Source organism: Gopherus flavomarginatus, chromosome 1, assembly GCF_025201925.1.
Source record: "Gopherus flavomarginatus isolate rGopFla2 chromosome 1, rGopFla2.mat.asm, whole genome shotgun sequence".
Lineage (NCBI taxonomy): Eukaryota > Metazoa > Chordata > Testudines > Testudinidae > Gopherus > Gopherus flavomarginatus.
Genome location: NC_066617.1, coordinates 202,934,344 through 202,949,816, shown reverse-complemented (window position 1 = coordinate 202,949,816; position 15,473 = coordinate 202,934,344). Strand labels below are relative to the sequence as shown.

Below are 15,473 nucleotides of genomic sequence, written 5' to 3'. Positions count from 1 at the left end.
ATAGCACCTAACTAATGGAAATTTACTGGGCTGAGCAGACAAGTTATGCTTGAAATGACCTCTGGTAAAAGGATGGCTGCAGGTTGTTTAAAAACAGATGCTTCGGAAAGGAACTTCAAAAGTTTGTTTAATGACAGTTTCAATTAGCAGTTATCATTGTATGTGATTGTGGAAATGCACATGGATCAGGGCCGCCCCGTGAAAAGAGCCACCCCAAGCACATGCTTTGAACATTGGTGCCTAGATCTGGCCCTGACATGGATTCATGTATTGGTTTACACAAACACACACATACACATTCCATTTGCCTGGAAGGAACTGGAAAAAACAGTACAAGCTCTTAAAGACTGAGAACCCTAGAACATCAATAATTCAAAATCTGTGTGTGACTCACAATCTTTTATTGTAGGCTATTTGTACTAACCATTCACACAAGGCACATTGTTATTTCTTCTTCAAAAAAGCCATAAATAAACTTGCCATTCGTTACCAAAACATTTTTTGCCATTGATTTTACTTGTAAGAAAGAGTAAATACATAACATGTTGATTTCCCAGCATCTCAAAAGCTCCATAGTTCATTGTTCTAGAGTACAGAAGTATTATTCAAAAACTGTTGGTTTCCATAACATCACAAGGTTTTTAGTTTGGTTTTGTTTTTTAAGAGGCTCACTCTGCTTTGAAAACAACATCCATCTCTGTTCCTTTAAAAGCAACACAATGAAACTAGGACAGAAAGCCAAACTCGAAGAAGGTTGCATTTATACAAATTATACAATAAAAGTCATATTGTATGCCACTGGAGAAATGAGTGCCGAAAGACCTATTTGTCATCTGGTCTGTCCCTGTGTCAGTGCAGGATTGCACCCTACACTATATTCTCAAGTGCTTTGTCCAGTCTCTTTAATTGAATAAAACGAATGGGACTTCCACCACTTACCTTGTAAAAGTATAGCTGTATTGTTTATGCTATGAATGTGTTCTGCAAGGTAGGATGAAAAACTGAGTCAGTCCTATTCTTCTGCTGTGACTCAAAAAGGGCCCCATCCTGCACCTGTTTGAAGTCAATAGGAGTTTCGTCATTGATTTCAATATATTCATAGCCATAGAGTTTAACCCTCGCAGGGGCCATTCTAATCATCTAGTCAGACATTCTACATAATATACAGAATTTAACCACATGATTCCTCCATCAAGCTCATAACTCCTGGCTGAGCTAGAACATCTCTCTTTTAGAAAGACATCCATTCTTGATTTAAAGAATGCCAGTGATGGAGAATATACCACATCCCTAAGAAAACTATACCAATGGTTACAAGTATCAAGGGGTAGCCATCTTAGTCTGTACCCACAAAAACAACAAGGAGTCCGGTGGCACCTTAAAGACGAACAGATTTATTTTATACCAATGGTTAATTACTCTCAAGGTAAAAAATGTGTCTTATTTCTAGTCTGAACTTGTCCAACTTCAGCTTCCACCCACTGGATCTTGTTATGCTTTTGTCTGCTAGATTAAACGATTTCTCTCTACTATCAGAAACCTTTTATCCAGGTAGGTACTCACAGAGTGTGATCTAGCCACCTCATTAGTTTCTTTATTAAGCTAAGAACATTGAGACTCTTTAGTGTCTCACTGTAAGGCAGGTTTTCCAGACCTCTAATCATACTTGCAGATCTGTCCTGAACCATGTTCAATATGTCAACATCCCTTTCAAAGTGTGGACACCAGAACTGGACACAGCATTCCAATAATAGCCTCATTAATGCTGTACAGAGTAGTAACACCGCGCCACTTCTAGTCAATAGTCCCAATCTTATACATCAAGGATTGCATTGTTCTCTTAGCCACCACATCGCGTTGCAAACACATATTCAGTTGATTATCCAACATGACCCCTACATCTTTTTCTGAGCCGCAGCATTCCAGAATCCTCCATCCAAGCAGTGTGACCTACATTCTAAGTTCCTAGAGGTCTGACTTTGCATTTATCTATATTAAAACTGATAGTTGTTTAAGTGAGTCCAGTATATCAATCAATCCAGATTGCCCTGTAGAACTGGCCTGTGCTTATCACTACTTACCACACCACCATTATTTATGTCATCTGTAAACTTTACCAGCAATAAGCTTATATTTTCTTCCAGTAGCAGCTAGAGAAAATCCCAGGTATGTGCTTGCAGCTCTTGTTGATTTCAATGAAAGTCATGTGCGGGCACGCAGGCAAGAACAGAATCTAGCCCTAAAATTAGAGTGACAGACTGGCAATGATACAAAAGCATTCCCACTTCCAGTTGGATACAGAATACAACCTCACTTGAGCAGTGCTGAAAAGGCATTGACTAAAGGCACTGAACTTGATGACAAATGTAGTGCCAGTCCTACACAGCGTCAATTGGGCGTTGTTAAATACTGAGTATGTATGTCCCTAAGGAGTCAGTGCGTAACCTGAGCATTTCACTACACGAATGTGCATCACTGTCCTGCACGGATGTAGGCCCTGCAGTTGGTTGGTGACAGAGGGGAAATGTAGATTGTCTTTGGCATTTGACAGCTTTTTTGTTATTCAGACAATAGATTAGGTTAGATTGTGATTAGATCCATCCAAGTGCCAGGAGTCCGCCTCCCCACTTCTTACATTTGTGCATCAGCCACAATTTTGATTCTTGCATTCTACTACCACCATACACTAGGACAAGGTGTATGCTGCCAGTGGAAGGAGTCTAGGCCAGAGGAGCTAAGTCCCAAACCTCAGAACCACTGCCTACTCAGAGGGCAGAGGAAGTGCTTTGTTGAATCAGGGCCTGTATGAATTATTTTTCCCCTCCGAGCATATAAAATATTTGAAATCCCAGTAAATGAAGGCCTCTCTATACCTCCCTGAGGAAAGAGAAATGCCTAGGAACTGATTAAAAAAAGGGGTGGGGGGGGCCCCTCTGGGACTGACCCCAAATTCATACCTGGATCAAAGTGCTGACCTCATGTTGATTCTTTGGACTATTATTTTGATTAAAATGTACACACTAGAATTGACAAGGAGTCCAGCGGCACCTTAAAGACTAACAGTGGTTGTTTTTACCTACAAAAGCTTATGCCCAAAAAATCTGTTAGTCTTCAAGGTGCCGCCGGATGCCTTGTTGTTTTTGTGGATACAGACTAACACGGCTACCCCTCTGATACTTGACACCAGAACTGGACACAGTATTCTAGCCATGGCCTCTGAAACGCTATATACAGAGATACCACCAACCCCAACCCCTAGTTAATACCCCCCTGCTTTTCCTCTAACCTTGCTCGGAGGTGGAGTGTTTCACCCTCAGCTCCTGCTGTGTCTTGTTATCCCTCCTGCACCAGCCCTATGACCCAGAGCAGGCAGAGGCTGTTACGCAGATCAAACAAGAGTTTGAGGAAGGAGCTGATGTAGCCCTTTACTCACAGCTAAATTTAAAGTGAAATATCAAGGTATTTTCTGGGATGTAAAATCTGCAAAAATTGTCTTTTGAAAAAGATTAGAGGATAATGCAAAACCAGCTGGGCAAACAGACAATGGACTCAGAGACCGACGGACTATGAAATGCTGCCATGAACAAAATAGTATTGAACTCTAGCATTAGTTCAGTGCTTTGCTCTGCTATTGACAGGGCTCAGCTTTGGTATTCTTGTAGCATTCTAGGATCACCGTACTATCTCAAACAATACAGAGAAGACTTTCAAGGAAAATACCTAGAAACGAGCATTGCTTGAGCACACTGTAAGATTGAGTCACAGGCAATGTCTACACTGCCAAAATAATCCCACAGCAGCGCGTCTCAGAGCCAAGGTCAATTGACTTGGACTTGCACTATGGAGCTAAAAGGCAGCAGTGTTGATGTTCCAGCTCAGGCTGGAGCCCATGGTCTGGGTTTCGGAGCCCGGGCTACCACCCAAGTAGGAACGTGTACCCTGCTATGTATAGCCTTGTACCACAAGATATGCAAGCAAGCCCAAGTCAATTGACCTCTGAGCCTTGCTGCCGCAGGTTTTTTGTTTTTTTTTTTTGCAATGTAGTCATACCCACTGAGTTTAAGGCCAGAAGGGACCACCAGATCTAGTCTGACCTCCTGGATAGCACAGGCCACCAACACTTGTGATATACCCACACCCGCACACTAAACTCAACAATCAAACTTAGACCAAAGAACTATTATAGGCTACAGAAAACTAAACTATCATGTGCCACAGGCTGACGGAGGTACGCAGGGACTGAGGTACAACGATGCCCAGGTCCCAGCAATGGCAGGAAAATGCTTAAGTGAGAAATACCCAGATAATCCTGGCAAGTGACCTGCATTCCACGCTGCAGAGAAAGGCAAAACAAACAAAAACAAAAAAACCAAGGTCACTGCCAATCTGACCTGGAGGACAGTTCCTTCCTGACCCCAACTATGGTGATCAGTTAGACCATGAGCATGTGAGCAACATGAGATCTGTACACCTGCAAAATGTTTGTGAAGTTGTTATCTAATCTGCTACTCGTTTGATATAAATTGTCTCCTACCCTCGCTAACAACGGACATACTTTGAAACCATCACTATGAGTATACTGTAAATATGGTATTTTTTTTTCAAATTATAATAGGCATAACACCTTTTTCTCTGTTAATCTTAAGAAAACTTTATTTGCCTATAGCTGAAGCTTCAGATACTGTAATTGTCTATAAATATGGTAATTTGTACTGTTACATCATGGGCCAGATTTTCAAAAGAATTCAGCACACTGGTTGTGAACTCTTCTGTCACTCAGGTGAGATATGTCACATTAGGAGCTGCTGTGTGCTGAGCCCTTTAGAAAATCTGCCCCAGCTGAGTGTGAGCACTTAAGGTGGGATTTACAAAAGCGCTCCTTGTTGGCCCAACTCAGCTCCCATTGAAGTCAACACGACTTTTACTTTTAGCTTCAGTGGCAGGAGAGTTACCCAATGCAGTGCGCTTTTGAAAATCCCTGAAAATTTGGCCCTGTGCTCTAGCCCTACAAATTTATCCATATAAGCACATTCAAATGAAACCATTTAAATACATAAACAGGGAGGGTCGGGTTCCTGGCTCTGATCTCTTTCTCACTGACCAGTGAGAAGCCTCGCAGTACCCTTAGAAATGATGTCACAGCTCTCATCCTGGTGTAAGCTTTCCTAATGCTCCTGTAGGCAGTCTGCTGAATAGAGCAAATACTAACCAAAGGTCTTCAGCAATCCTAAAGGAAGATGGAAGAGGAAGCGTGGTCCAGTGGTTAGGGCACAAGCCTTGGACATAAGAGACCAGAGTTAAATGTTTTGCTCTTCACAGGCTTCCTGTGTGACCATGGGCAAGTCACTTAGCCTTTCAGTTCCCAGCTGTAAAATGGGGATTCATAGCAACTCTATCTCACAGGAGTGTGGGGGGATAAAGGCACTACAAATTGTGAGGCGCTCAGAAACTACAGCGATAGGTGCAATACCAGTACCACCTAGACAAATGCAATAAATGAGAATGTATTAAAGGCACACATTTGGGAGGGAAAAAAAAGAAAATATGATATATGTGTAAGGGGACTGTTATCCCCTTACTAACATTCAGTGGAGGTGTTTAGTTGCTAGCTCCCAGCATTAAAGGGGAGGGATCAATGGCAAATCAGGATCCTGAGACTGACAGTCCCCAGGAACAATGGCGAGAGGCCAATGCTCCAGGTCAGCCTGACTGACAGGGCGGGCAGGCTAATCAAAGAGACAGAAGGCCAGGGTGGGTCCCATCCTCCCTGTGAGCTGAAATTGCTTGGATCAGATGGAGTGGGGCCGAGCTAAGGAGAGAGCAGGGGCCCAAGCTAAGCTGCTGGGAGCAGAGCTGCAGCCCAAAAAAGCCAGAGCACAGCTAGAGAGAGCAGACCTGCCCTAGGACGGGCACTGCAGCAACCAGAGCCAGAGGGGCCAGACAAGCAGTCCAGGAAGCAGCTGAGAGAGAGATACAGAAGCAGCCTGCAGAGCAGACCTGCCCTGGAAGCAGAGCTGTAGCAACTGGAGCCAGAGAGGCCAGAGAAGCAGCCCAGGGAGCTGAAGGCAGAGCAGCAGTGGCGCTGAGGCAGTGTGGAGCTGGGGCTGGAGCAATCCGGAGCTGGGTGCGGTGAGCAGCTGGGGAGAGCGAGGGGGACCCTGGGCAGTGGGCCCAGCACAGGGAGACGCCTCAGCCAAGAGGCCCTGCAGGCCAGCCTTGGAGGGGGATCGTAACCCTGACAGAGCGGGGGGTGACACTGGGGAGAAAGGTCCCTGCCACCCAGAGCCTGAGAGTGTGGCCACCACCAGAGCAAGTGTCCAACCCGCAGCATCCCTGCAGCACAGCCAGGGCCTGAGAAGGAGGCCTGGGACCTACAAGGAACAGACTGTGAAGTGCCCTGACATTCCAGAGAGACTGTAATGTTCTCTACCACAGAGCAGGGTGATGTGTTTTCCTTTAACCTTTTCCATTTTTCCTTATTCTTTTTTAAAAATTAATTGTTAATTAAATAACTTGTATTTGCTTTAAATTGTATGATGTGATCAGTGGGTCAGGGAGGTGCGCAGTGCAAAGAGAGTACCCTGGAGTGGGGACACCCTAGCCCCTGTCCTAGGTGACCACAGCAGGGTTGGGGGTTGAGCCCCCCAGGAATCCTGGGCCCAGCCTTGTTGGGGTTACGAGGACTCTGCCAGACAGGAGAGTGGAAGGGGAGTCCTCAAGGGCAGGGAGGCCTCTGGGTAAAGGAAGTGGGAGCGAGGACTCAGATCCTTTCGCCAGCCCACTTCACTGGGGTAGTGCAGAAGCCAGGAAAGTTCCCCACAATAGTGGGACCATTCCCCAGCTCACATATGTAAAGTGAGGCAAAGCAAACATTAGTAGGAGACTTTTAACTGGCTGTTTCTGGACTTCTGAGTATTTAAAATCATAACATTAATGTTGTATTAATATATATTTTAGTGTTTTAATTTCCTTCTTTTGGTTTGTAAATAATGGGGGAAAGAGGGAATTGGGGATGAGTCTGAATCAAAGAGAAAAGAAAAAATCTAAAGGCTTCCTCTAAGGTCACAGTCTACACTGCAATTAGACACCCATGACTGGCCCATGCCAGCTGACTCGGGCCTGCAGGGCATGGGCTAAGGGGCTGTTTAATTGCAGTGTAGATATTTAGGCTCAAGCTGCATCCCAAGCTCGGGGACCCTCCCACCTCACAGGGTCCTAGAGCCCAGGTTCATCCCAATCCCAAATGTCTACACCACCATTAAACAGCTCCTTAGCCTGAACCCCACAAGCCCAAATCAGCTGGCACGAGGCAGCCACAGGTTTTTTAATTGCAGTGTAGACATCCCCCAAGTGATGTGTGAGCAGGTCGCAACACTTGTGCAGAACTCCACTGACTTCCATTCAGCTGGAGTCATTTGCAGACTGCACATCTAATACTTTTCCTTACACTACTAGCTTACACTACTAACCTGCACCTGCACGTCTAACACTTTTCCTTACACTACTAGCTTACACTACTAACCTGCACCTGCACGTCTAACACTTTTCCTTACACTACTAGCTTACACTACTAACCTGCACCTGCACGTCTAACAATTTTCCTTACACTACTAGCACTTTCCGAGCTGTTAAACTCTGCATGTTACAAGCTTTGCACTTTGGATGCATAAGCTCTGAAGGAGCAGGTTTTGTGATGTGCAGTGCCCAAAAGTACTGCATAACTGGGTTTTAAAAATAACACAAGGCACTTCTAGCACCTTCCCTTGAAGGAGCTGTACATGCTTTATAAATATTAATGAATCAAGTCTCTGATCCCCTGTGATCTGCTTCAGGTATTTCTACAGGCTGTGCCAAGCCATATTCCCAAGAGTGAGCATCTGCAGAAGCAATTCTCAGTAAAGAAGCATTATTAATACTTGCCTCACTCTTGACAAATTAGACAGAAATATCTCTGTGGAAGCCGTCTGGAGTGTGCAGGCAGAACTGCCTGGCTGAGAGGTGCACAATAAGCAGGAAGCGTCTATGAGACATCTCTCACATTTTCACAGGTATAATGCCCTCTGTCTCACCTCATGTGCCTTGGTTGATTAGCAGGGACCTCCCACAAGGGATTTATTTCAAAATGCTGTTTCCAAGCCCAGAACTGTAAACTAACTGTGATGCTCCATGATAATATCAAATAGATTAATAATAACCTACCCAGTCAGCTCCCCAGCTATATGGTCAGAGGAGATTCAGCAGGCTACAGGTCTGAATTTGGGAGTACAGACCTCACAGTCAAACAGAAAAAAATACATCCTACTCCATGGCTGTATAGTTCAGGGTAGGGGCTTAAACAAGGGGTGTCATTTCACATTAGTCTCATTCGTAAATTGGGCTTGAGACATTTGAAGCAGAGACGAGGCCTGTACATAATGACAGAACCACAACAAAGACTCTCAGAAGGAGATTGCCCTTAGGACATAATGCACAGTCTCCTGCAATGTGATGGAAGAATAGAAAACACCACAAGAGAGCAGAAATGCAATCATTTCCAAGTGTGTATTAAAGCAGGGGAACTAAACAAATCAAGATAACCTTGAGGAGTGCAGGCCTCCCTGATTTTTCTCAGCGCCTCAGCTGCCTACATCCCACGTGTGAAACAGTAAATAATCAAAACAGGAGGTTTATGGGCTCTAAAATAACTTACAACATCAGCCTCCAAGTATTCCAGTAGCAATAGCAGTTTCCAGTAGTAGTTGGGGAGACTCAGTAGCAACAACATGGTTAAGGTTAAATTTCATTTGCCATTATACAGATGAATACAAAAACCAGCCTCTCCCCTTCCTTCCTCCACCCCCCCTTCAACTTCAATAAACTCTAAACAATCTGCTTCATAATGGGCATGTTGGGTCCTCTGCTGTGGTAGAGATTTTCTAGAACATCCAGGCTGGTTGATTGATTGGTTTCTGAGATTTTAAAAAAGACAGAGCTGTTCAGAATTTTTGAAAAATTTCCTACAGGAGTTTTGCCGTCTCCTACCTTCAAATGACTTGACTTAGAGTCTCCAGATCTGATTTGCTCAGCTGGGCTTGCTGCTCCCATTTCCTTCTTACTCCCCTCTTCTGTGAAGTTGCCTTCTCTTCTCCCTTCCTTTTGGACCTCTCTACTTTTATTTCTTCTCTTTCCCATCAATTTGTTTATGATTTTATGATGCATGGCCCCAGCTTCTGTCTACACTAGGGAGAAAGGCGATTCATGGTGTAATACAATATACAACACTGTGCCAGAGAAATAAAAATCTATCCCTTTAGCACCTGGGTCTCCCTAAGCCCTTACTAGTTCGTATACCCTGCACTTGCCTCTTTTCCCCTCAAAACTCTCAACAGTCTCTATTGTCCCCAACAAAGCCCCTGTGCTCACCCTATCCCACCATAACCTCCACATCTGCACCTGTCCTCCCAAATCCTTCATAGCTGTCCCTTTCCCTAACTCCCTTACACTTATCCTTGTCCCTCCAAAATGCTCCACTTTGCCTCTGATTCCTGTACTTACCTGATGCACCCACAGCCTTCCCTTTCCTGCCTGCCCCAGCTTTACCTATTTACCTCTCTGTAATGTACATGGGTCAGAGAGGTGATCTTACTTGTGCAGAGGCCTGCTGGTTTTCGCTCTCCAAAATGTGAGCAGACATGCAAATAAGCTGTCCATAATGCAGCAAGAAAAGAGCTGCATCTTTTCCGAACCAGGTAGTCCTGAGCCAGTTGGACCTTTTCTCTTCTCCCAACAAGATTTGCCCAAGACAGAAATAGCCCCTCTATTTTACTGCACCACCTGCTGGCTCTGTTTGGTTACCACTTCTTTGCTGCAGGAGGAAATGGCAGTGGAGCATGGAGTGGAGCTCCTATGTGGCAGCTCAGGGATGCAGAAGTAGGAGGAGGTAGTAGCTTCTACCACTAGTAGCACAGAATTCCACCTGTGTTACTTTTTTCCAGCCAAAAATCACATAACTTGGTGACTCTGTCCCCTCAACCAAGAGCCAGGGATAGAATCCAATTATCCTAGTGGGCAGAATTCAGCTGCCTAAACTATGGGACCATCCCTTCTTTTCATGCAGTCACGACCTCATTCATTACATATCTTCCAATCCTTCCCAGTACCTGCACTAGGTATACACCTTCCAACTTCTGCAACAAATGAGGCAGAGGTCCCACAGACAAGTGACTCCTTCACTACACAACCCCTTCATTTCCAGAGCAGATCCATCCTGTGCATTGAATGAACCAGGGGTCCCACAGAAAAAAAATAGTATGTGATCATGTAATTAAAAAGACTGTATTGTATGCACACACAGACAAATTAATGTGGCACAGGCAGCCTCCATTCTGGTATTTCCTAACTTTCGAGTGCTTGACTTTGCAAATTTAATGTCCTTTGCCTTGCCCCTATATGGGCTAGAGGCCTGGGCCCAGCCAACCCTGATTCCTGAAGAGGCACACTTGAGAGAGATCAGCTCTTCCCCTATAAAGAATAGCAGGAAGCAGAAGGGAGGTGGGTAGAGTGAGCTGTGGTTTTGGCTTGGCTTCGCAGGGACTGCCAGAGACAGGAAGCCTAGCAGTAGTTTGGGAGAGATACAGCTGAGGGCAGAAACTAAGCCAAGCAGAGTAAAACAAGCTCTGGCAGAAGGGTTTGGTATTGATCTGTGTGGCATTTAGTTGAGAAGCCCTGAAGAGAAGTAAGATTGATGGCAGGATTCCTGCAGAGCAACCTCAGGTCATGAAAGGGTGTTTGGGAGGTGGACCGACCCTAGAACATGTAGTTTTTGTAGTATGTACTTTATGGAGGCCCAGTCTCCACCCCGTGGGTTCCTCATTCTAGTCCCAGTCTCCCCTGCCCTCTGGGTTCCTTGTCCTACACTCTTCTCATCCAATCTAAATAATCTCCTACCAGGTTCCTAGTCTCAATGTATTTCCTCCACTGCCCTTCCTCCACCACGCCAAGTCAGACACTTGTCCCCTCTGTATTGGAGTCAGGTGGCTTTCTCCTTCATGCTGTCTTGGCACCAGCAGGGGGAGCACTGAGAGCACAGGAGAGACAGGCAGATAAAAATGAAACATTGCTTCTTAAGAAAATATCAGTGCTGAGAACAAAAATATACTGTACTTTATTGACAGTTTCCCATGATACCCTATTTTTGCACTAACCAGTTGCATTCCAAACTTGAAACATTGGTACAAGCAAAAGCCATGACCTAATCAGTTTTTTTATCCCTCATTCTCCATGAGGCCCTGCAGATGCAGAGCCTAACTGTACAATGTACCAGTGACCAGTGGTGCATACAGCTTCAAGTCCTTTTGTCTGTTTACTGCATTTTTAATGGTAAGTTTAGCTACCTGTGTTATAGGGGGCAGGGCTGTAAGGAGTTTGCAGATGGAGGATTTTACAGTGAGAGACACACTCTGCTTTCTTCCCCATGGAGATTTTATATTTGTTCTTTCTTTTAGGTTGTGGAAAATAACTAACAAAGTCATATAGACTGGGAGTGCATGTGTTTTTTATGGGAAAACATACTAGCACATTTTAGACTTGTTTATTTAATTATTATTCTAGTCCTAGACAGACCTGGACAGGCAACCACTCACATTAGCACCCCTGTTGTGATGAGAGATTAGTACTGTGAGAAAGCCAGTATATAGCTCTGATCCTTGCTGCATGTCACAATAAGTAGTGGTGCCTAGAAAACAAATTAGCTTACATCCCATGGAGGAAAAAAAAGGCAACCCACCTGGAGTTAGATCCTCCAACTTACATTTTCATTGAGGGGGTGGTTCACTTTACATTGACTCACATGGTTCCTGGAGACTCCAATGAATTATTTCTGAAATCTCCCTCTAATTTCCATGAGTGAGCATTGAACAGATTTATAGATCTGCTTGTTTTCTGTTTATTTTGTTTAGCATCCCATTTCTAAAGAACAGTTTCACTTTACATGATGCAACAACTATCATTGGTGGCCTTGGTTTTAATGAGGAATTGTGTGAAGTCAAAGAAATCCAGCATCTAAAAATAATGCCCTTAATATTCTACATGCAGCTGATTTTCTCCAATTTTCCACTGACCTACTGCTGTATGCTGATCACAGGGTAACAGCAGAGAGCAGTCTCAGTACTTTTCCATGAAAGGACGAGATCTCCAAGAATAACAATTTATCAGAGGAGCTAAGCATGTCTGACCTAGCTCATTTCACAGATTAGCAACTGAATAACTCACAGTTTATTGTGTTGACTTTGTGGGTTTTTTATCTAATAAGTGATTTTCATGTTTCATCAGTTCTCCGAGGGAAAAAATGCACAACTGTCTTCCAAAACTGATTAGCTAAAGGAGAATAAAATATTTTACATATATGTAGTGCCTATCATCTCAAAGGTTCCCAAAACATTTAAGGTGGGGCCCACCCCTGCCTCACTGAAGTCAACCAGAGCTTTGCCATTGACCTCAATGGGCGCACAACCTATCTCGTGACATCACTGAAATTCTGCAACCTCTGGGATGGAGGTCAGCAACCAACTAGCTTGCTGAAAGCTGCTTAATTGTGTGGGAAGCAGGGCCAGTGCAACCATTTAGGCGGTTGCCTAGGCCGGTTGCCTAGGGCGCCGAGATTTGGGGGTGCCAAAAAGCACCCCCAATTTTTTTTTTAAATGGTTGACCGGCCGCTGCTGCTCCGACAGAGAGGGAGTCTGAGCTGCCAGCAGCAGCCAGCAGCCCAGGGTGTCCCCCGGGTCAGCGCGCCGCCGCAGCAGCCGGCAGGCCAGGGGCCCCTGGGTCAGGGCGCCGCCGCGGCAGCCAGCAGCCCAGGGGGTCCCCCAGGTCAGAGCGCCGCCACGGCAGCCGGCAGGCCAGGGGCCCCCTGGGTCAGGGCGCCGCCGTGGCAGCCCGCAGCCCAGGGGGTCCCCCGGGTCAGCGCACCGCCGCGGCAGCCGGCAGCCCAGGGGGTCCCCTGGCCCAGGGAAACCCCGGGCTGCCGGCTGCCGCGGAGGCGCACTGACCCTGGGTCAGCGCGCATCGCCGCGGCAGCCGGAAGGCCAGGGGGTCCCCCTGGGTCAGGGTGCCGCCGCAGCAGCTGGCAGCCCAGGGAGTCCCGCTGCCACTGCCCAGAGGTTCAGGCTGCTGGCGGCGCGCTGACCCAGGGGAATCCCTGGGCTGCTAGCAGAGGCTCAGAAATCAGAATCCCTCTCCCTCCCAGAGCAGGGGCTCCAGCCTATGCCATTTTTCTCATTGGGGGGGTGGGGGTGCGGCAGGCAGAGCTGCGCAGCTCTGCTTAGCGCACATGGTAGGAGCCCTGCGACGGCATGACACAAGGGCTTCTGGAGGAAAGCGGGGGCTGCCCCCTGGCTCAGCCTCCACATCAGCCCCAGCGAGGAGCAGGAGAAGAAAAGAGCTTCAGCGGTGGTCTGGTGGAGTGGAGGAAGAAAGAGGACCCTGATGCTCATGTGCTGGGCAAGGTAAGCAAGTGCTTCCCCACAGCTCGGTCTCAGGCACCTGTGCTCCTGCCCCCTTGGTCCTTGGCTGATCCCTGCTCCTTCTCCCCTTGTATGTGGGCGGCTCGAGAGAACAGCAGCCTGCAGAGCTGTGCTGCCCCAGTGCCCCCAGGCACACCCCTTGACCCCATCCCCCCCACAGCCCTGACCCCCAGCTCTGAGCCCAGCCCCTCTGAGCTGGACACCACCCTGACCCCATCTCCCCACATCCCTGAGCCCAGTCCCTGTGAGCTGGGCCCCCCCTAAACCCAGAGCCCAGCTCCCCACCCAGCCCTGGGCAACAACAGCACCACCCCCAGGCAGCGACAGCCCATTGGTACCAACCATCACAATCACTCATCATCTGCCCATTATGTAATTGCAATGTATACAGACCATTACAGCTTTTAATGTTTTTAAATAATGTATTTAGTGTATTTTCAAATTATTATAAGTTAATTTTTGAATGTATTTCACTAGTTATTTTTTACATTTCCTAATACATGTTACTATAGTATTGCAAATGTTTTATGGAAGGGGCCCCTGATTTTGCTTTGCCCAAGGCCCCCTGAGTCCTCTGGGCAGCCCTGTCTGAGTTTTAAGCCCTGCTGCTGTGTTTTGCCTGCAACAGGCAGGCCTAAGCCTGTGAGTGACCCCCATAGCAGCTGCCTGAAGAAGTGCTTGGGGGAATCATGCAGAAGGAGTGTGATATTTATTTGAGTTCTCTCTTCATGGAGGCTGTGCTCCACTTGGTGCAGGACAGCAGTCTCAGCAGGACTCTAGGCCCAGCACCTTGCCTCAGTTTGTGGACTTGTACTGCACCCATCACCGGGCTCAGTCTGGCACCGCTACCCCTCACCAGTGCCCAAGAAGCAATCAAAAAAGTTGGATGGACTGGTTAGGTTAGTTGTCGTGCTGTTGCTTGGCCAGTGTAGAGACCACTGAATGCATAGTATTCCTCTATGATATTCTGTCCTGAGCAAAATTGGCATGTTATGAGGTAGTGCCTGTGAGAGACAGATGTCTGTTTATGTCATCCAGCCATCATGTCTTAGGTCTTCTGGGGGGGGGGGGGAGCTTTTCCATCCTGCTTTCATTGGATCAAAGTCAAAGATTATTTTCACAGGGAAGTTAGCAGGCATTTAGAGCAGATGAACATACCACCACAGAGAGCACTTGGCAACCATTTGAGTGTGTGTGACCTATTTAGTTAGAAAATGGAATTTTTCATTCAAATTGAGTTTGTACCATTTGATGTTTTTAATCATTTGGAGGTGCATAGCTAGTTAGGCAGAATGGGTTCCGCAGCACTCCCAGTCAGATTTTGATATGAAGGAAGGACGTATACGTGACTAAAAAAGGTGTATTTCCGATTACAGTCAACATTGCTTAATTTTAAGGGAAAGTCATCTTGATCTCTTAATCAATATTTACGTCAAACAGTTGATGAAATTCAAATAGTTAATTATAGTAAGTGACATGCATTCTCTATCCTTTACTTTTAATAGTGAACAAGAAAAAGGACTGATTGGAATAAAATTTCATTTTTTTTCGTTTACAGTTGATGCAGCCTCATGGCAGATAAAAAAAAAAAAAAAAAAAGGTCTGGGGCACAATTTCGTGACCGTGTATTGTGTATAATGTATGTGATTTTTTTTTTTGGGGGGGGGGGCGCAAGATGGAAGTTTTGCCTAGGGCGCAAAATATCCTTGCACCGGCCCTGGTGGGAAGAAGAGATTTTGGCCACAGAGACAATCAGCCATGTAGCATTAGAGCAGGGAGTTCTCAACGCTAAGGGTTATGACCCTATGCCAGGGGTGGGCAAACTTTCCAAAATTGAATGGGGGGCTGATTAGAGGAGGCTGTACCTCCCCAAACAGCCAGGTGTGGCCCGGCCTCGACTCCTATCCGACCCCTCCTGTTTCTTGCCCCCTGACAGCCCCCCTGGGACTCCTACACCATCCAACCCCCCCTGCT

General features: G+C 46.3%; 1 long non-coding RNA gene across 3 annotated transcripts in view; it reads right to left on the bottom strand.

The window, feature by feature from the left end:
* The window catches only part of LOC127037790 (uncharacterized), a 66,199-nt gene that overhangs the window by 35,898 nt on the left and 14,828 nt on the right, over positions 1–15,473 (bottom strand). The window contains exons 2-4 of one of the 3 annotated variants that reach the window (XR_007770461.1): positions 10,927–11,056; positions 9,022–9,218; positions 940–1,053 (exon numbers count right to left, since the gene is read on the bottom strand). This is a non-coding gene — a long non-coding RNA (uncharacterized LOC127037790). The remainder of the gene's footprint in view (positions 1–939; positions 1,054–9,021; positions 9,219–10,926; positions 11,057–15,473) is intronic. The other 2 variants (XR_007770464.1, XR_007770462.1) reach the window with 2 other exon arrangements.